This window comes from Vanacampus margaritifer, chromosome 14 (assembly GCF_051991255.1).
Source record: "Vanacampus margaritifer isolate UIUO_Vmar chromosome 14, RoL_Vmar_1.0, whole genome shotgun sequence".
Classification (NCBI taxonomy): domain Eukaryota; kingdom Metazoa; phylum Chordata; class Actinopteri; order Syngnathiformes; family Syngnathidae; genus Vanacampus; species Vanacampus margaritifer.
In genome coordinates, this window is record NC_135445.1 from 1,889,952 (window position 1) to 1,911,904 (window position 21,953).

The following is a 21,953-nucleotide window of genomic DNA, read 5'->3' on the forward strand; positions in this document are numbered from 1 at the left end:
CAAGACAGATGGACGAACGCTAAACGGCAAAATAATTGCATTTTTGTCATTCCGTGCGAGCACGGCAGCAACGTTTGATGACTCGCCCGCAAACCTTTTCATAACTCGGCCCGGCAAGGCCAGTGCGAGAAAATCAAAACTGCTGGTCATATCATGAGGAGAACCCCGAAAAAGTCTCAAGAGGCCACGCTGGAAAGGACACGGGAAGTCGGCCATGTTGGCTGCATTTTGCTGTTTGATGAAAACTGGCCACATTTGTGCATCGGAGCTCAAGCGCTTTTTCTACGATTCCGTTTGGAGCGACCAAAAAAAACCAAGCGTCTTTTGTCCCAGTCGGCGTCGCGCGTCACTCGAGCGGTCGGCCGGCGTGCACGGCCGGCGCTCGTGCACGGCCGGCGACCACCTTCAGGGCACCTCTTTTGGCAGGGCCGCTCCCGCGGGAGAGGTTAGCGTGATGGATGTCTGATTGGTGGCCCTCCCCCGGGGCCTCCCTCGCCGTCACCTCGCCGCGCTCTGAATTAAAAGGCCGTTTGTCTCCTGCGAGTCCTCAGCTGTAGAGCGCCGGCCGGCAATTTCACAGCACTCAGGGAGGGAGCGGGAGGAGGGGCGGCGGCGGCGGCGGCGGCGGCGGGGGGGAGGCCATTACACGGGAGCTTGTCAGGGGAGCCATCAGAACCCGGACACGCCTGAGGGACTCTCTCTTTCCCGCCTCCTCCTCCTCCTCCGCTCACCTCCATCCGCGCCGGAGGCGGCCGACCTCGCCGCAAAACACATCAATATTCAAGGCCTGCGCGGCCGCACACGCGCACCCTCCGCTCGTTCCCTGCGCTCGCACCGCCTCTCAGGCGCCAACCTCGCTCTCTCGTTAACACCCAAATCTATCCGAGGCGGCGGGTCCACCGGTGGCGCCGTTAGCAGCGGGAGATGGCGGACGTTGCTTTTAATGGCCGCCCCGCCGCACGTGCGCGCCACTTTATTGAAGCATTTGTCATGATTTCGGACCGTGAGCCGGCTTTCAAGCCAGCAGTCAGGCATTGGTCACTCATTTGAATAAGAATGTGCCCAGTTGGAAAAAAAAAAAAAAAAAAGTGTGTGAGGCCTGAAAGGCGTTTGATGAAAGATTTGTTTCTTTTCTTTGCTCCTTCCTCGGGTCTCCTGACGGCCTCACGACTCTGGCTGGAAGTGTTCGGTTCAGGTGAACGGTAAGGGATTTTTTAAAATAGGTTTTAGGTGAACTAATGAATACACACACACTCACCCACATACAAAAAAAATAATAATAATAATAAAAAAAAAAAAGAGCAATGTCAAATCGGTCAAATTACCGAATGAACAATACTGAGCTCTCCAGGAAAAAAAAAAAAAGAAAAAAGAAGAAAGATTTGTTTGGACTTTCATAAAGGTGTGTGCGGGGCGGGGGGGGGGGGGGGGGGGGGGGGTTTGGGGCGCCAACTCTGTCAGGATTCATTTTGATTTGGGGGTGCGTCACGATTAATCGCTTAATCAAAAAGGCTTTTTTTTAGCAACATGTTTTGCCCGCTAAATTTGAAGAGCATCTTTTTATGTGTTCATTCTTTCGACATTTAACGTTATGAGGACGTCTTCCACATTTTTGGACCCACCGCACACGCCCATCCTCCTCTTTCTCTAATCAGTTCATTACTTGCATCATTTAAAATGGAAAGAAAAAAAAAAAGGCCCCAATATTTTGACATGAAAAAATATTCTGAACATCATTATTTTATTAAATGCTTGACTTCAACGCTTTATGTTTAGTACTCAAATACAACCTGTGCTACCTTAAACGTAAACATCTGCTGTCAAGCTAAAGGATCAGGTCAAAATTAATTAGTCCAATTAATCTGCGTTAATACATGATTAATGCGATCATTTTTTTTGTCTTTAATTCATCAGTTAACACTTTAATTTTGACAGCACAACTTAAAACATTTGAGAAAAGTGAAATGAAGGAAGGCTACATTTCGAACAGCAACAAAATAACAACATACTGTGATTTTTTATTTTTTTTTTCAGTGCAAAGAGCTCTCTTTTGTGAAAGCGACCATTCAAGGACGGCACAAAAAATAAAAAATTATATATATATATATATATATATATATATATAACCCAGTGTAAGCGCAACTAAGCTATATCTGCCATCTAGTGGTAAATGGTGATATTACAACTTAACCCCCCCCCCCCCTCCAGGAATTCCTCTCCATTTACCCCCAGAGTTTTGTGGATAATGTGTATTGATTATTTATCAGCATATTTTGACAAATATTTGGAGTTTGTAAAAAAAAAAATTAAATAATTATAAATTATACCCAAAATTTCATAATGAAAATTAATCAGAGGGCCACCGGTATCCCATCCCGATTGTAACTCTTACACATTTTTGCCTTTTTTTTTTTTAACCCCTTCACACCCCATAGATGGTCGCAGTGGACATAATAAATAATAATAAATGCATCATTTGGATGATGTCAACGCTTCTGGTTAATATGTTGCATATAAGCTCGCTAAGTTTACAACACGTTACCGCCATATTATCCTGGCGTCCACTACAACAACTAAAAACATGAGATAACACCCCCCCATCCCCAAAAATAAATAAATAAATAAATAAATCCATGTTGTTCTTTCTTTTTTTTTCTTCTTTCTTTTTTGAGCTCAGTATTGTTCATTCGATTTGACATCATCATTGCTCTCTTTTTTTTTTTTTAAAAAAACAACCAACAAATCAATTAAAAAAAAATTAATAAATGTTATTTATTTATTTTATTTTTTTTAAAATACATATACATATATATATATATATACATATACACACACATATATATATATATATATATATATATATACTTTTTTTTTTGTATGTGCGTGTGTGTGTGTGCGCGCGAGCGTGTGTGTATTCATCAGTTCACCTAAAGCCTCTTAAAAAAAATCCCATACTAATAATATAATATAATAATAAATTGCCAAATGCAGAAACATCAATGTAAGTTATCACGATGTAGTGGCTCTCATGTTGTTCTTTCTTATGTGGGAAACGAGTCAAAATCAGCACACACACACACAAATTTTTTTTTTTAGACAATTTCTATAGGTGGGAAAAAAAAAACAACGGGAATATGAAGTCATGACTTCCACGCGCCGACTTAATGCTGCCGTGTGAACGGCTAATTGGAGCTTTATTTAGCTGCAGGTGAGCAAAAGTCACCAGGCCCCCACAAATTTTACTCTCCTGGAGGAGTGAAAAAAGCAAGCCCACCTCACCTGCGACACACACACACACACACACACACACACACTCTAGGTGACATTATGTGACATACAGGTGCATCCATTCCGACTGAATGGCTCTCACATGCGCGTATAATGAGGACGCTCACCTTGCACTATGCAGGCCTTCTAACGAGGTAATGAAGGAGGAGTGTGGGAGGGGGGGGAGGGGGGGGGGGGGCTACTTGGGCACCTTTGGCCTCACCTACTCTATTAATCAGAGCGGGGGTCACACGCCAGGCAGCCTCCCCCATCTGCCGACCGGCGCTAATGGAGAACAGGCAGAGAGCTAAGGAGGTCTGCAGGAAGAGAAAAGGGGAGCGGGAGGAACGAGGACGGGGATGAAGACGAGGAGGTGCGAGATGAAGATGATGCCTTAAAAAAAAATTTTTTACAATCCATTGAAATGACATTTCTGTTTTTTTCGCCCTCATATTCACGCGACAGCGTTCACGTTAGGAAATGTGTTGCCGGGAATTTTTTTTTTTTAACAGCTGGCATTTAAAGTTGTCATCTTTTAGCGGGAAATCGCAAATTCGTTAACCGCGAAAAGAGGAGGCGGGTCGGATGGGGGGGGGGGGGAGGAAGGAAAAGAAGACGGAGGAGAGGAAGAGGATGGACGAGGAAGGAACGTGGGGAGGAGGGGGACGGGCGGACGGAAAAGAGGAGGAAGAGACCAGATAAGAAAAGAAGAAGGGAAGGAAGAAGGGGAGGAGGAAGCGCGAGACGGAGAATATGACGGGATGGAGAAAGCAGCAGGGGAGGAGAAGAAGACAGGAGGTAAGATAAGAAAAGGGAAGATAAGATTATCTTTAATGAGCCGTGACTAAAAAAACTTGTACAGGGCGATGGTGATGAATTCATTTGGGAAAACAAATATTAAAATAACCAAAATAAACAATTGCCAATCGGCGTGCATGTGCTCCTTTACAAAAAAACAAAAACAACCAAACAAAAAAAAAAAAGAGAATGTGTGGCCCAGAAAGTGAGATTAAAAAAAAATGATAGTTTGTTTTTCCATTCTGGCAACTTTAAAAAATACCGAAAAGTGCAAGCGTCCAAAATGATGACCTAACACCAGTTGAATCTAAAAATCAGAATAATTGACAAAAATGCCAAAAGTTGAAGAAAACCACAATTTCTGTCAAACCAAGTCATCATCACCACACAGAAAAAAAAAAAAAAAAGGCCTCAGCGCCGAATTAACTCCCACAGGGTTGATTTGAACACTTTTTCAGAGTGGATAAACCAAATCAACACTTTTAAAATAGTAAAATACGTCACATTGGAAAGAAAGTAGAATTTTAACTCACTAGGAAGAGTTAAATCAACACTACAGGAGGAGACAAGTAACTCCTCTCGGACTCCGAAAAGTTTTGCCCTGACCGCCATTCGGGCAACATTTAACTCCGAAAATGCAAATAACACTTTGAGAGTTAATATTAACTCCTACAAATTTAACTCTCCAATTTTTGTTGCGCACATAAAAGCAAATCACATTAAAACAGTCAAAATAACAAAAATGAATCACGTTCTCAGTGTCTCAACTTTTCGGCCATTTTGTCTTCGCAAAGTCAGGTTGGCAGAGGAGGAGCTGATCGGGGTGCGACGTGGACAGGGGGAAGTGGGGGTGTGTGTGTGTGTGTGTGGGGGGGGGGGGGGCGCAAAAGCAAAAACATAATCTGAGGCGCGTATGTGTTGTCAGCGTCGCGGCGACAGCGGCCACTTGAATTAGCAGCGGAGGATTATGGGCCGAGAGCCTCATTAATCTGGCCAACAAACACGAGCCACTGAGGATATTTGCACCCCGAAATTGAAAAGATTAAGTCCTATTTGGCCGTGACTGGCGGGCCCCCGCGTGCGCGCCCGCCGTTCAATATTCATGCTCGCCTAAATGTGCACAGGCAGGTGAGGCTACTAAATGTCGTCTGCGGGTTTGGGACAGGCGGAACCGTAGCAGAGATGAGCTAAGCTAAAAGAAGCTAGCGTCAACGTTGCCTTGTATCAGGGTCACCGATGGACGACCTTGCCCGGCGATGCCCATTTTCGGAATTATCTTGCGGTGCGGCCAAAAAGAAAGAACCGATTTGGAGACTTTTACTTTGAAATTAAAATACAGGCGTTTGTATCATCCACAAGACAAGACGCGTGTTGAGTGCAGCTAACAGGATTGTACCGTCTCAAAACTACGTAAAAAAAAAAAGAGCCCCCTTTTAGCAACTGGTATGGAGCGATATGACTTGAAAAATGTAATCAATATTAATTTTGTCCAACAAATATGCTGTATTTATTCATGCTAATTTTTTACATGTGTGGCTAGCTAGCTTGTTTTGTTTGGATGGCTAATTGTTTGCCTCTTAACTAATTAAAGGTGAAAATATTATGTAGTGCGACCAACCATCATCTGGCGCAACCATTGTAGAAAGCTTTACATGATAGATGTATGTCCTAAATTGTAGATATAGGAACAGTTAAAAAAAAAAAATATATATATATATATATATTTTATGAGTTTTTATAATGAATGATCTGTGCTTGGTCGGGTCAAATAAAACTTAAGACAAACATAACAATACATGTAGACAGACAACAAAACTATACTCACAGGCACATATTCTTTATCCTCTGCAAAAAACACCCACTACACATTACTGAAGTTTATTTTTTAGGTAGTTGTGAAACTCTTCTAAAGTTCCTGTCTTCTTGACTGTATTCTACTGCCTCCTGGTGGCCATAACACTGCTGCGCACACCAGAAGTGGCCACAATGAATGAATCAGGATGAATAAAGTGTTAAATTCTTTTCATTTGCAGTCTTTGCATTACAATTATATGTTTTTCTTGTTTTTTTTGTTTTACAAAATATCATCTTGTTTCTTTTTCCAGGCTAATAATGATCACCCAAAAAATGGCCTTAATTAAAATGTTAGGTTTCACAAAGGAAACGTGTGACAGCAAGGACACCGCGATTGAGCAAAATTCTATTCACGGTACCAGCGGAGGACACTTTTTAAAGACAATAATGTGCAAAGTCTGCTTGATGTTCTTCTCTTTTTTTTTTCTTTTTAAGCAAAGCTGTCTATGGTGCACTTTTGAAATGCGTCTGCATTCATGACAAGTAAAATCCGGCGTGCACACGCGAGCAAACACGCCTGCAAGTCATCAATGGCGACGATACTTTGTCGCTGTGCTTCAGCCGATCTTTCAGATTTTCCGACATCTTGAGTTTTAATTGCTTCATTTGAATAACGATATCTGTACTTTTTACTCCTTACTTTGTCAAAAATAATTGTGTTCCTTTTTTTTTTTTTTTTTACGTACGCTAATGACAACACAACGTAAACAACACTTTAAATAGAGGGAATTGTTAGCCGCTAAGAACAATTTGTGGCTTTTGTCATTAAAAAATTCTTCTTCTAATTTGAAAAAACACGGACAGGTAAGCAGTTTTTTTTTTTCAGTTGTTACCATTTGGTGTTTCAGTTCACAACATTGGAAAAGCTAGCACAACACTAGCTTTTGGCAACATTTTATTTTATTTAAAAAAATAATAATAATTCAGTCCGTAGTTCTCTTATTTTCACATAAAGGGGGAGTTTATAGTGTTAGACGTGCTCATAAGATTTGAATGTAGGCAGAATGCGTATCCAGCTTCAACAAAATAGCAGTGCTAGCAATACTATACTAGCATTAGCATTTCAAAAAAAGCTGACGTGAACCACAACTGCCAAGGTTGGTAACATGAATTACATGAACTGTTAATGGTTTGAAGTTGTATTTTTCAGAATGTACGTGTCATTCAGAACTCAAAAAGAGGCGATCAACTAACCTGTGAGGCAGAAACATTGCAAATTCTGTTGCCTCTGAATCCTGCCTGAGGTCAAAGGTCAGGATTCAGAAAAGCTACCGAAGCCAGCAAATGATTGACACCTCGTCGATCACGCCTTGTCTGATTGGTTATTCCCCCCCCGGGTCGAGGTGATTTTTTTCCGAAAATCAAATTAGAGGTACGAGACAGGGCCAGAGAGGGATGATTTTTTTGTGTGATTTTTTTTTTTTTTTTTTACACCAGACAATTTTAAATAAGACACTGCCGAGTGATACTGACAGTTGTAACACATACAGCTGTTTTTTTCCCATATTGTGAACTAGCGTTAAGTATAAGAGTCAAACCACTACTTTTACCAGCGTCTTCCTTTGTCACACAAGTATCCGTACTTGAGCTTAAGTACAGAATGCAAGCAAGTACTTTCGCCTTCTCTGCAATTCGCGCGGCATCGGTCTCGCGACAAAGCTTATTTGTGGCTGCCTGCAGCCCGGCCTGCGCCGGCGCTATCGCTAATGTTTCCCTCCTTCTGCAGGAGATCAATATGTTTGGAAGCAGACAAACAGCCGGGCAGCCCCCCGCACACGCCCGCACACACTTCCCCTCACCCACCATCACACCAGACCACCGCTGGAGGCCTTGACAGCACACAAGCAGCCAAGCAAACAAGCCCCGATGCCTCTCCAGAGTCAACAGCGCACACTATCAAGTGCGCCATCTACTGTATTGACAATAAGCCCGCCATATGCGCCTTAGCAGCATGTGGGGTGGTGCTGGTGGTGGTGGGGGGGGGTGATGATGCTAACATCGCACAGTTCAGCTCGCCAGCCCAATCGGGTCAGCTCCGCACGAGCGCCATCGATCTGAGCGGGGAGGGCCAGGACAAAGCGATGCTGCCCGAGCGCGACGAGAAAACGCAGCGCGGGGGGGGCCAAGACGACGTTTACGGCTGACATAAGCCTGAGTAAACAGCCGTATACAGTGCAGACAGCGCAAACACGCCGTAGCCAGACTAAACCAACAAGCGGGACCCCTGGGGGGGGGGGGGGGGGGGGACCCCTGACTCCCTTCCTCAATTCATCATCTATTCTAAACCTTATTTGAAGTTTTTTTTTTTTTTTTTTTTTTCATATCGAAAAGCTGGGGTGCTGCAAATGATGTTAGCTTTCCTGTTCACGCCATTCATTTTGAAAAATGTTGGTTTTGGAAAACAATATGAAATGAATAATAATAACTGAGAGGGGGGGAAATGACAAAGGACAAAAAGAAATATTCCATTAAAAATACATATATATTAAAAATTTTAATTTTTTTTAAAAAACACTATTCCATGAAAAAATGAAACAGTTTAAGATAAAAATAGTGTGATAAAATGTTTTTAGATGATTTTTTTTGGGGGGGGGGGGGAACAAGTAACACAAATTAAAAAAAGAAAGAAAGAAAGAAAAACAAATACATGGATATTACATGAAAAATACAAAACTGTTAGATCAAAACTAAAAAAATATATTCTGAATTTTTTTACAGCATTTACATTTTTAAAAGATATTGTAACACATTGAAAATAATACAAGCATACATAGGTCAACTAGTGGAGCCCGGGTTTGAAAGCAAACACGGTGAAGCCGCTTTTAGCTGTTATGCAAATGCCGCAAATTGCATTCAGAAGTGATGTCAGCCTCAAGTATAAATGCTTTTCAATGCAGATTTAAAACTATGCTTTTTCTCATTCCTTTAATTAATATCTTTGGAGCATTTTCTAAACCAATTTCACTCTACAGTCTTTTAGTAATTGCAGGAAACTACCTTCAATCTCTTTCCTTTGCTTTTAAATAGCTTGAAACCTTTCGGTTGCAAATGTGCTTAAATGTTGTCAACATACGTTGTTTTAGTCATTTTAAGAAGCTATTCTGGTTCTGTTTGCTCCGCTATTGCCTTCCGTGGTTCTGTTCGCTCCATGTATGAAATGTGCTTTTTAAATGCTTGCCTTTAACATTTTACAAACTGTGACAGTCCTTCTATGTGTTTACAGTAAACGAATCCTGGTTTTCCGAACAAACAGATTTAACTTTAGTTATCTGAAAATATGCATGATGAGTCATGGCCAAATATGTACATTAGAAAATGAAGCCACAGCCGTCGCTTTCTGTAGACGTACAAAGCAGGATTAAAGAGCGTTTGATTTTCAACAATCATCAGCAAAAAACTTGGCTGACTTGAAATACTGCGCTTCCTGTTTTCGTTCTTCTTCTGTAGTCAAATTTACGCAGTTAGAATCGCAGTGTGCCGCCATCTAGTGGTTGACATTTAAATGTAAAAAAAAAAACGAGACGCAGGCCAAAACAAAAACATCTGCCAAATATTGGGACCGTAAACGCGGAGTCGGGATGACTGCACGCTAAACTTCAATATGTGCAATCTTGACATGTATACAGTTTGCATGCATCGGTTTTTCCGCACGAATGTACACAATCACAGGCCACACGCGGCGCAATAACGCGGGGGTGGCCGAACGAATCCAACGCCACGTCCGCCGAGCGTATGTAAACATCACAGCACATTAGCTCGCCAGTGATCAGCTGACCTGAAGGCTTAAATGAGGATAAATGAGAAAGGGGGCGCCAACAATCGAGTGATCGAACGCCTGCTCCTCCCGCTGTCGGGAGGGGGGGAAAAAAAAAACGCTTTGTGAGAGATTGCCTGTGTGTATCATGAAGCAGCTGTGTGCAAAAAGTGCTCATGGTGTGTGTGTGTGTGTGTGTGTGGACATTTCTGTGTGGCGGAGATAAGGGATCCCTATCAGCTGCATCGGGGAGGGGGCTTAAGATCCCGATGGGCGTGAGGAGAGAATGAGTTTTCCTCGCCACTCTGCATATTCCAGGATTACACCGCACCTTTAGATACGCTCCAGCTCAGCCGAGCTGCGCCTTCGGGCGACACGCGTGTAGATTATTGAAATACGCTGTCGCGCACTCCAAGGCGAAGGAATGGAAAGCGACACCACAGGCGCGGCGAATGAAACACAGTGCGCCCGGGATAACCGTGATAGGATTTCTTTGTGACATTGTTGGGAATGAACTGCACCCTTTGAAAAAAAAAAAAAAAAAAAAAAAATGAAGAGAATATGAATGACACCGTCAATGTCAAAAGTGTGTTTTGGAGAAAATATTTAAAAGTGTCAGTAAAAACGTTTTTTTTTTTTATTGTGGGTATTTTGAGGATGCTAGGTCAGAGAAGCTAACTCATGCTAAAGTCATGATAGATTTATTTTTATTTATATGTGCAGTGGAACCTTGATTAAACATTTTATTATTATGATTTTTTATTTATTTACAGAAATATGTTCTATAACCCCCCCCCCCCCCCACACTAGTCTAAACATGACATATAAATTAAGTGGCAAAATCTGCCCGTTTTTATCACTCTCAGGGGCGGCCATTTTGCTTCTTTGCTGTCAACTTAAAAGTCACATCACAGTGCTCAAATGATCAGCTTGTGAACGTCACGTGACCAAACCAAGAAAACAGATGAGCCATGATTGGTCGTTACCGGAGGCCTGTGATGTCAATTTGAGTCAAAACCAAACCAAACCAACAACAACAACCACAACCAGCAGCTGAAAAATGCTAAGGTTGGGGCATTAGCGATGCTAAATTGATTTTTAAAAGATGTGAAAACTGTATTGTGAAAACAAACAAATAATTTGTGACATTATAAATATTCAGTATACCACATAAACATGTCATAACGTAACTTAATTTTAGGCTTCCGGTTCTGTGCAGCACTTGCGTTAGCTTAGCAGTTAGCATGGCTGCTATGCTATCTTATTCACTTGCCATTGAGGCGACGATTACCGACTGAGGTGCGACTCCGCAAGCCAGCTGAAACTCGTTACTAGCTAGATGTTGTGGTCTGGACTTGCTACTCCCTGGCGTAAGCGCATGCGCGTCCGGCCCAGCGAAGCTTTTCAGGATCGTCTGTGGGACCATCGGGAAAAACGTCAAAATCTGTGATTCTGAGTTCTGCTATCAAACTGTGATGGGAACGTCGAAGGTGAGGACAGGTGCTAGCCGGACCCTCTCACATCATACAAGGAAGGAAGGAAGGGCCAGCTCAGGGCCCGCTTGCACCCCCCCCACCCCGCATGCAGCCCCTGGCTAATTACGTCCTTTTTCAAATGCAAAGCAGCGGCAGAAAGTGAGATGATTTCTGGGCCGCCGCTTTGGGGAAGAAGCGAGCGAGAGGAGGCTGAATGGAAGAAAGCGCTGACTTTCTTTTGCGCGTTTGGCGGGGACCTTTGAAGTCGGGTACGTCGGCAGGAGGGCTGAGGAGCGGAGGGGGGGGATCTTGGATGGTGAGGTGGGTGGGTGGGGGGGGGATCCTCGGGTTCTTCTTTACTGCCAGAGAAGATCGTGTTAACGAGATGGCCTCTAAAGACGAATTAAATGGTGGGAGAAAAGAAACAGGATCGGGCCCGGCCCTACTTAGAGACTCCCTCCTTTCAGTGCCGCCTGAATTCCTCAGCTCAGCTCTTTGGAGGGCCTGGAGTGTGGGGGTCCAAATGTGTGCGCGGAGGGGTCACCCGTCCTTTAGTCACACATCCCGCCGCCTGAATGGGGAGGTCGGGGACTTACACGGCGATGGCGGGTCAGAAGTGGCGAGGATTACACGTCGGCTCTAAGCCGCCCGCACGCCACTGTTTTCATGTTTGTTGTTTGGCGGCCAAGAAAAGGAGACGGCCGGGGGAATTAGAGGAAAGCTCGGGAGATGAATGGCCATCTTATTCGCACCTCTTGTTGGCTGTTTTTCAGTACGTGGACCCCCCCCCCCCTCCCCACCTCACAAAAAACAGAGCTCTCATTTGTTGTGGCGCTGAAAGCGCGTTAGGGTCGCCTTTGTGCGCACAAAAGCCGACTCCCCTCGTGGCTTTCACGCCCCTGCTGGAGCAACAAGGGGATTTGCGCCCCCCCCCCCCCCCCGACTTTGATTGGAGAGTTGTGCTTCTCTTTCTTGATTAATCAACTGAGTCCGGCACCTTCTATGGCTCTATAATCCCCCCGCAAAAACTATAAACACCCGCTAACGACTTCAAACCGACAGGTTTTGGCATTTGTGTTTTGCTATCGCTAACACGCATAAACATGAAAAACTCAATTTGACCTACCTGATTCAAACGCATTCCTATTTGTCCTTTGACAGCCACCGTACCTCCCCCTTGTGTCGCTTGTTATCTTTTGGCACACACAACATTTAAATGTCACGTTTTTAGGGCAAGGAGAGCTCGTAGCTTCAGGAGATTTCTGGCACGCTTCGGCCGTGTCCAAAAATGTGACAACAGTCCCGTATTTTTCACAACGAATATTGTTTGGATGGCAAACATGCATGCTAGCTAAATTTAGCATCCACCAAAAGCGTGATGTCCTTTTGTCATTTTCATTTTCAGGTGGTGGATAGCCACAGTGATTTCTGGCGAGTACGAGCTGCATCCTACACGTCCCATCATCTTAAAAAAGACTTACGGAGAGAAACATCGCGGCTCACGACACTTGGCAAAAATATAGCAAGTCTCACAAAAGCATGCGAGTACATCTTTGGCGGTTTGCGGGCCTCAACGCTCTCTTAGCTGCAGGATCTTACTGGCTATTATCGGCTGTGTCTTACATGAGACAACAATCTCTTGTATTTTGAAAAAAAAAAAAAAAAAAAAAGAAAAGACAGCAGCGTTGTCTTACGTCTCCCAGAATCATCCTGAAAAAGCAATCGTGGAAACATTATAGAGTGTTTTGGACCATCGTGACCTCGAGATTTCCACGAGTACAGGATGAAGATTCACTTCAATGCATCCTACACATGACAACACTTTTGTTTTTTTCATAAAAAAAAAAAAAAAAAATGCAATTACAACACATACAGGACGTTTACAGGCTTTCGTGCTGCTATTTTGGTTAGCAAAATATAAACGGCCTCTTAAAGAAGTTATCTTCATGCTTTAAAATTTTTTTTATTTTTTTACATTGAAGTTATGAAATACACAAAGTAACAAGGAATCTTGAGAGGAGTTTAAAAAAAAAGAAAAAAGGACCAAAACAGCCCCGTTTGAATTTTCAGTTAAAAGCGGCCTGGTGTAAACGACGCCCCCAAGACTCTGACTTTCTCTACCTTATCAGCTTGGCGGCTTTTGATGGGTCCCGTGTGGGGTTTTCATTGAGCTCCACTGACAAGTGCCTTGGAGGGGGGGGGGGTCGAGGGTTAGTGATAAACTGGTAGATGGGGGTTCGCCAAGCGCCGGCGATAAATCAAGTTCCGGGGCTAATCTATTTAGCACGCTCTCGCCATTATCCTGTGGCAGAAACAGCTAATTAATGAAGTCGTTCCACAATGAAGGGGTTTCGAACCAGCCCATTTAAAATGGTTACGGCCGGGAAAGCGAGCGGGACAACCCTTCAGAATCGGTCCAAAACGAAGTCTACGAAAACGCGTGAAGTCAACGCGGAGAGAAACGACCGACATAAACGCACATGCTAACGTTAGCCTAGCCCGCCGCCCTGCCTCATTTGTCTTTTATTTACGTGCTACAATCCAGCAGGTGATGTTACGGTTTCTTTTTCTTTTTTGCTCGTCTGGCTGCAGGTTCCAATGAAAGGGTTCAACAGTTGTTGTTGATGTTTCTAACTCTCCTTTCCCGGCCTGGCTTCCCACGTTAGCGACTCGATGCCAGCAAGCGGTGTTGTTGCCGTCTCATGTCACTGCTGTCTGCTGTCCCTTCTCTCGTCCCAGCTTCCCCAACAGATGTTGTTGTTCATTTTGCCGTTGTTGTCTTTTGTTGTTGCTCCCTGCTCTCGCTTTTCTCCTCACTCGTCCCCAGGTTCCCCGACCAAGTCCCAGCAAGTCTTATCGTCGCGGCTGTTCCGCTCTTTCTTCGTCTCCTCCGTCGCATTCAACACGCCGTGGTTTTCAGTTTTCCGCTAAGTGCTTATTAAGAAGAAAAAAAAGAAGAAAGAAATCCCGCAAACCGAGGCGAACTGAGCTGCGGTACTGCTGACATTCTGCTCCCATTCCTAAAAAAAAAAAAAAAAAAAAAAAAAAGTCCCAATAGGCAAACAGTACTAAATGATGTGCTACAAGCTAAAAAAAGAACAGCACGGCTCCTCTCACCCACGAGGGATGAAGCAATCGTGAGGAATTAAAGAAGAAGAAGGAAGGGGGGGAAAAAAAAAAAACGCCACCACGGAAGGAGGTTAATTAGCTTGGCAGCCGTGGATAGCAGAGATAGCGCCGCATAAACAATTATTCCCACACTTGTATTTGATTAAAACAACACACCAAGTTTTATCCCTGACTGCCTTTGACCTCCTCTTTAGTGCGTTTTCTCAAGACAATTACAACATGAAGGACTGACGTTCCAATTTTGAGATTTTTAAAAAAAAATATATAAAATTAATTCAGTTGACTGCTGGTGGTGACATTTAAACGTTAACCTAAGAGGTAAGAAGCAAAAATTAGCATAGTTCACCGTCAGTTCTCTGTTTGGAAACAAAACCTTTTTCCCAGTTGACATGGAAACAGTAATGGTTTGTATTAAAAAAAAAAAAAAGACTTATTTTCAATTATATAAGATTCTTATTCAGTTGATTGCATGTGACAATGTTTAGGCATTAGACAAAGAGACTAGCGGCTAACATTAGCATAGTTTAGTTAACTCCAAGTTGTTTTCAGAGTTAAAAAATGATAACATTGCTGTTTTTTTGAGACCTGTATTCAGAAACATAGCTAAGGATGCTAAATTCAAATGACTGCATGTGCTAATGGCTAACATTAGCATAGTTTAGGTAACTCTCAGTTCTTTATTTCCAAAAGTTGACGTGTGAACAGAAACAGTGTTGTTTTCAAAAACCTATTTTCAAATACTGTATAAAATAATGCTGCCTGCATGTGCTGACATTTAGATGTTAGCTAAAAGCAGCTAGAGGCTAACATTAGCATTATGTATAGGCTATAACCACCCAGTTCTCCGATTTCAGAGTTGACACGGTAAGTCGTTTCGAGAGATGATGTGGAAACGGTAACGGTATCATTTCCAAAAATGTCCTATTTTGAGAAATTGTATGTGCCAACATTTAGACCTTATCCAAAAGGGGCTAGCGGCTAACAGTGCAGTTTACTTAACTACCATTTCTCCAATTTCAGTTAATGCGGCAAACAATGTTGCTTCCAAAAACATCCAATTTGTGACCCATTTAATGAATATTCTGTACAAGTATGTTCATTAATTTGACTGCATTTGTCAGCATTTCGACTTCAGGCTAAAGGCTAATGCTCATAAGTGTCATTTAATGAAAAGGCAGTTCCCCGTTTTCCAAGAGTATCATATTCTCGAGTTGCCGTGGAAACAGTGCCAAAAGACTTCCTATTTGGGACCCGTTTTCAAATAAATAAGGAGCATGTGTCAACTTTTAGAGATCGGTTGAAAGGGGTTAATGGCTAACATTAGCATAGCCTACTTAACTACCAGTTTCCAATTTCAGAGTCAACGTCCAATTTCCATTTCTTATTACACCGCACAAGGATGCTAATTCAGTTGATTGCACGTGTCGAGATTTTAGCGTAACATTAGCGTCGTTTAATTGAATGCTAGCTGTCCTTTTTTTTTTTTTTTAAAGACTGCAGATTTAATTACCTCGCGGAATGCCAAAATTTGGATGCCGCAGGTGTACCTAATGACGTGTCTGCCGAGTGCATTGAAAGACCCGCTATTGCTTTAATCATCTTTCTGTGAGTAACTAAATGAAGCACAATGCCACGCCGAGAAGACCCGATGATCATCACTCACTCGGGTCAGCCACCACAGTGTGCGAATGACCTGGCCGAAGAGAGAGAGAAAAAAAAAGTCATCAGGGCCGAGTCACTGATCGGGTTTTTGTCTCCTCCACCTTATTTTCTCCTCAGTGGACGCGGCTCAGACGGCTCAATCCACTCCATCAGATCACAGCTCATCCCTGCAAATCCTCCCCTTTGCCTCCCTTTCTTCCCCGTAATGCTCAATCCCGCGTCGGTACACAAGGCCTCCTTTTCAGCGAACGCGGGTTCCTGGAGGTGGCCTCATTAGCCTGAGATGTTTTGTTTGTTTGTTCCTCTCTTAAAGAAGCTCAATTGAGCAGCAGGCAGCAAACACCAAAAAGAAGTGGTGGGGAGGCGGGGGCTGCTTGCTGGGGTTGTGGGGTGGGGTTGACATGAAGCTGAGGACCCCGGGGACCCCAATGCTGCCTTCCAGAAAACTGAAAAAGTGAGAAGTAACGTCACCGAAAATATATCCAGATCTGGGACTACTGAACAAGTTGTTTACGTGTATTCGAGTGTGCAGTGAGATGGCCGTCTTTTCACAGTTTTGCATTGGTGAAGACGCTGGATTCTTCATTGCCTTTAAAAAAAACACAAAAAAACGGCATGGTGTTTCTCGCCTGTTTCACACTCCACACGAGCCCAGTTTTCAAATAAATCAAATTTGTATCTATATATTTGAGTGTACTTCTTCGTTTCTTATTGTCATGCTAAACTGTGGGTACAGATTAGTAAACTGTGGGAACAGATTATTAAACTGTGGGTACAGATTATTAAACTGTGGGTACAGATTATTAAACTGTGGGTACAGATTAGCAAACGGTGGGTACAGATTAGCAAACGGTGGGTACAGATTAGCAAACAGTGGGAACAGTTTAGCAAACTGTGGGTACAGATTAGCAAACGGTGGGTACAGATTAGCAAACGGTGGAAACAGTTTAGCAAACTGTGGGTACAGATTAGCAAACGGTGGGTACAGATTAGCAAACGGTGGGAACAGTTTAGCAAACTGTGGGTACATATTAGCAAACTATGGGAACAGATTAGTAAACTGTGGGTACAGATTAGTAAAAATAAATAAATCTGCGGTCTGAATAAAAAAAAAAAAAGATTGGCCTCTTTAAACCAAAACGACAGACTTCCAATATCTTTTCAGGCTTTTCTTGAGACTTTTTTTGTGGGTTTAATCCCGATAAATACATCTACCAAATGTCATATTGCTAAATGAAACTGTCTTTCAGGGTTGAATTTTCTGAACTCGCATTTGAGGCCCTTATGATAACCACATTGTCAAATGAATTCTCTCTGACAGTTGCCCACAGTGTATTCCACAGGGGAAGATATTTCTGGCCTTGATATTTATTTACAAGCGGTAAATGTCATCTTGTTTTTTCCTCTCGCAAACTCGACTGAACCCAGGCAATAAAATAACAAATAGGAAAATAGTTTGTATTCGTCATAAGACATCAAAAACAAAACAAAAACAAAACTCCCGTTGGAATATTTGGTCAATTTCACATGAAAAGAAAAAAATCCCAACTATTTCACACACACACACACAAATACACACTGGAAGGACACACAGGCCGATTAATTATTGGGCTGGTTTTAAATCTGGCGGAAGGACAGCCTGTTGTTGCTGCAGAACGGCTTTGTAATTAAAAGGAGCTGAGCTACAGCGACGGCGGCAAAGGCCACACATCAGACGCCGGACGGCAATTCCTACCCCCCCCCCCCCCCCCCCCCCCCCCCGCCCCCGCACCAAACTCTCCCCGTCCACCACACTTTCACGCACCGAGCCTCGGCGAGGAACATCAGGCACCCCGCGCCATTAAGTTGATTGCGCAGATGCGTTTATTCGCTCAGAGTTGTAAAGATTACTCGACTATTCTCTGGCAGAAGTACTGCTACTGCCTTTTAATGTGCACTTAGCTGTCTGATTTAATGACTCGCTGTCGCTTCCCGTTTCGCATGCCGTGTCCAAAGGACAAGCGCGCACTGCAAGTGACCGGGACGCCTACTGGACAGAATATTAGGTACACCTGCAAACCGATAACGCATCACATCAGAATGGACGGCAACAATTCACAACCGCTACAGGAAAATATCTAATTCCACTTTATTGGTCCAAAAATAATTATTTATAAAAAATTTTTTTTAATAAAGGGCCTGACCAATGTGGACTTTTTGAGATCGATGCCAAATCCGATAAAAATCTGAGTAAAATTCTGATAACCGGCCAATTAATTGAAAAAAATACATCATAAAAATAACTTACTTTTTTGGTTCCTTAACACTTACAAAAATAAAGATATAAATTACAGGCAGAACATTTTGCAATTTTAAAATACTTTGTCCACCAGGACAAAAAGATTAAAATCGGCAGATTTTTATTTATTTATTTATTAGGGTGTGAATGTTTTGTCTTATGTTGTAATGTGTTAATGCATCTTAAAAAAAAAAAATCAAGACCCCCCCCCCCCCCCCCACACACACACACAAAGGCACATTTTAAAAGCTAATAGCGGATTAATCGATTAGGCCCCATTTTATAATAATAAAAATAGCTTTACGCAGTATAGCACTTAATAAAAACATACAGTAATAATATAGTTAAATAGAATGTAAAGAATTACACAGTTTTGTACATCACAATGATTCAATTGATTCATTGGACACCAGGGGGCAGCATACAGTAATTCATCTACACACGTAGATTTGCGTTGTTGATTTGCGGGAGGATAAAGAATATAGGCGAGTTTCGTTCTACGATGTGTCGCTAGCATTTGCAGATACCGGATGAATGGACTTTGACTACTCCAAGAGAAACATTCGCACCTCCTTCACTTACTAATGAGGCAGCATCAGGAGTAACCGGGGGTTCGGTGTCTTGCTCAAGGACGGGCTCGGCATTGGTCACAAGGGGGGTCAGGATCGAAGCAACAGCCTTCTTGTCTTCGTGTCTAAATAGAAGTTTCTTGAGGGTTTGCAATGATTGTCACATCGATGCTAGTTCCGTTAGCTCCTTTATGACATTGTCCATTATGTGTTAGCATTAAGCTAGTGGACTTTCGGGACTTTGCCTTCTATAAGTGATCTTATATGATAGTCTCTCATCACAAAGTTGTGTTGATTTGATTTCGTGAGGGCGAGCAATTGTATTTGGTGTTCCATTTATTAAGATTTGAGTGTGATTTTTTTTTTTTAAGGGCGGCTATTGTATTGAAATGCACTGTAAGACTTTTAAAATACTGGAAAAATGAATTGGGAAGCAGAATCGAGCGGAGACGACTCATCCCAATTGATTTGATACGACGGCAGACAATGTCTACCTCCCTGGGCAATGACAACGGGATACCTCTTCTTTCTTTTTCTTTTTTTTCTTTCTTTCTTTTTTCTAAGCTGTAAAAATGATTTTTTTTTTTTTTGCCCATTTTCTTGCTTTCACTGCTCTTCTTCTTCAAACAAACTTGCTCCCGCCTCCCTCTTCTCCTTCCCTATCTCCTCTCGCCCGAGTGCCGCCTGCCTGCTTGCACACCTCCATCCCGCTCTTTTCCCCCCCCCTCCCTATCGCCGCCTCCTCCCTCTATACTTTCTTCTCCATCCATCTCCTCCTCCTCCTCCTCCTCTTCCTCCTTGCCTGCACCCGGCTCGCACCTCGCTCCACTCCATTTTCCTGCACATGCGATTTGCCTAACAATAAGTGGCTCTGCCCAAGGTCAGATAAGAGAAGCACAGCCCAGGAAGCCACAGCCACTGTTTCTTTCATCCCTTTTTTTTTTTTTTACCCCCCTCTCTCTCGCTCGCCCTCCTCACGGCTTGCGAATTATCTCGGCAGCACATAATAATAATTACTGAGGACGGCAACAGCGAGATAAGAGCGAGGCAGCTGAAATGGCGAGAGAGAAAGAGAGCGAGAGAGAGAGAGAGAGAGAGAGAAGGAGGGAGGAGGGAGGAGGACAGGTTAGAAAAAAAGGCCCGAGGGGGAGCGAGGGAAAAGTGACGGAATGACGGGAAGCAAGCGACGGCCACGAAAAAAATTTGGTTTTATGGCCTTTCAAAGTTCTCTGCCAAGAAATGTCCAAAAGTTGCACAACATACAAAAAGTTGAGCAAAAGTGGATTAAAAAAAATAAAAAAAAACTTCTGTCTTTCATTTGGACTCATTTACCGCTTCTTGTGTTTCTCAAGGAGGAAAAACTCCACAAAGGCATTTTAAAAAGTTCAATTGAATTCAGATCAATTGAAATAAAGTCCTCTTGTTACGTGTTCAAACCAATTGATCGCCGTCGCAATAAATGGAAATACTTTGATTGGAATTACAGGTCATGTTTTAAATATTTTAATGCTCAACTGTCATAAAGTACTTGAAAAGTCCGCTATGTTTTGATCAAATCAATAAATTCACACTAGATTGACTTGATTGAGTTCATTCACTAACAATAATCGCATGCATCACATGACAAAAGCCTGTGAACATTTATTTGGATTTTATACAAAAAAAAAAAAACATACACTGACAAAATAGTACATTTTTTTGGTTAATTAATATTAATGTTGCGTTAGTGGAATATGAGTTAAGCAGCAAAATCCAGCAGTTTTGATCAATATCAGAAGGCGGCCATTTTGCCACTTTGCCGTCGACTGAAAATGACATCACAGTTGCTAAGCTAATGACCAATCATGGCTCAGCTTACCAAACTCAGAAAATGGAGCCGTGATTGGTTGTTACCTGCCAAACTGTGATGTCATTTCCAGCCGGCAGTAAGTGGCAAAATGGCCGCCTTCTGATATTGGTCAAAACTGCTGGATTTTGCTGCTTAACTCATTTTCCACAAATGCAATGTTTGGACTAGTGGGAATTTTGGGGGTTGACTTTTTTTTTTTTTTTTAACTAGCGCTGTCAAAGTTAAAGCGTTAACTGATGAATTAATCACCAAAAAATGATTGCATTAATTATGGATTAATGCAGATGAGTCCTTTAGCTTGACAGCGGATGGCAAAGGTAGCACAGGTTGCGTTTGAGCAATAAACATAACTAACATGCATTAAAGTACAGCATTTAATAAATATTTGTGTATGACATTCAGAATATTTGTTCACGTCAAAATATTGGGGTCATTTTTTTTCTTTATTTTTTTTATTATGCAAGTAGTTATGCAAAAGTAATTAACTGATTAGAAAAAGAGGAGGATGAACGTTGAGCTGTGGATAAAAAAAATTGCATTCCACTAAATGTCAAAAGAATTAACACATTTAACACATTCAAATTTGGAGGGCAAAAAATGTTGATTAAAAAGCCTCTCTCAATTAAAGCGATTAATCAAAATTCTAGGATGTGATTAATCTGATGAAAAATGTTTATCGTTTGACAGCTTTACTTTTAACTAACAATAACGGAGTCACATAAATGTATTGGACATTGTATAAAAAAAATAAAAAAAACAATAAAAAAAAAAACTATTCTTGTGATAAGTTAGTAGATTTTCACAAACACCAAAAAAAAAAAAGGGTTTTTAGAGGGTTTACTCTTAGGTCATGTTTTTGCTGTTGTTTTTTTTTAAATGGATGACAGTGTCAAAGTTTGCTCTTGTGAGAACTTTGCAGGATTTTATACCAGATAAATAAGAAGATAAATAAATAAATAATGACCAAAGCTAACATTTTTAGGGGGTAATTAATTGTGCTTTAAAATGGTTGGTTTTGTTTGTTTTTAGCTTGTCGGAATAAATGAATTAATAATGACCACATAATTAGTCACATAAATGTAAAGTCAGATCTCACTCAAAAAAATAACAAACTTATACGACAATGTGACAAAGCCCGTTCCGGTGAGAATTTTGAATGGATTTCATACTTCAGAAAAAAAGAAAAAAGAAATAAATAAAACGATACGCTGTCACCAAAACAACATTCTGAGCTCCCATGTGATTTTTTTCTTCTTCCTTTGTCGAAAATGTAAACTCACATTTGGAGTGAAAAGAATAATAAAAGTTGTTTACTCAC

The 21,953-nt window shown here is 42.1% G+C and overlaps 1 protein-coding gene across 2 annotated transcripts in view; it reads right to left on the reverse strand.

Annotated features, from left to right (window-relative positions):
- The window catches only part of lhx5 (LIM homeobox 5), a 48,706-nt gene that overhangs the window by 18,618 nt on the left and 8,135 nt on the right, over window positions 1-21,953 (reverse strand). The gene's annotated exons all lie outside the window — the stretch shown is intronic.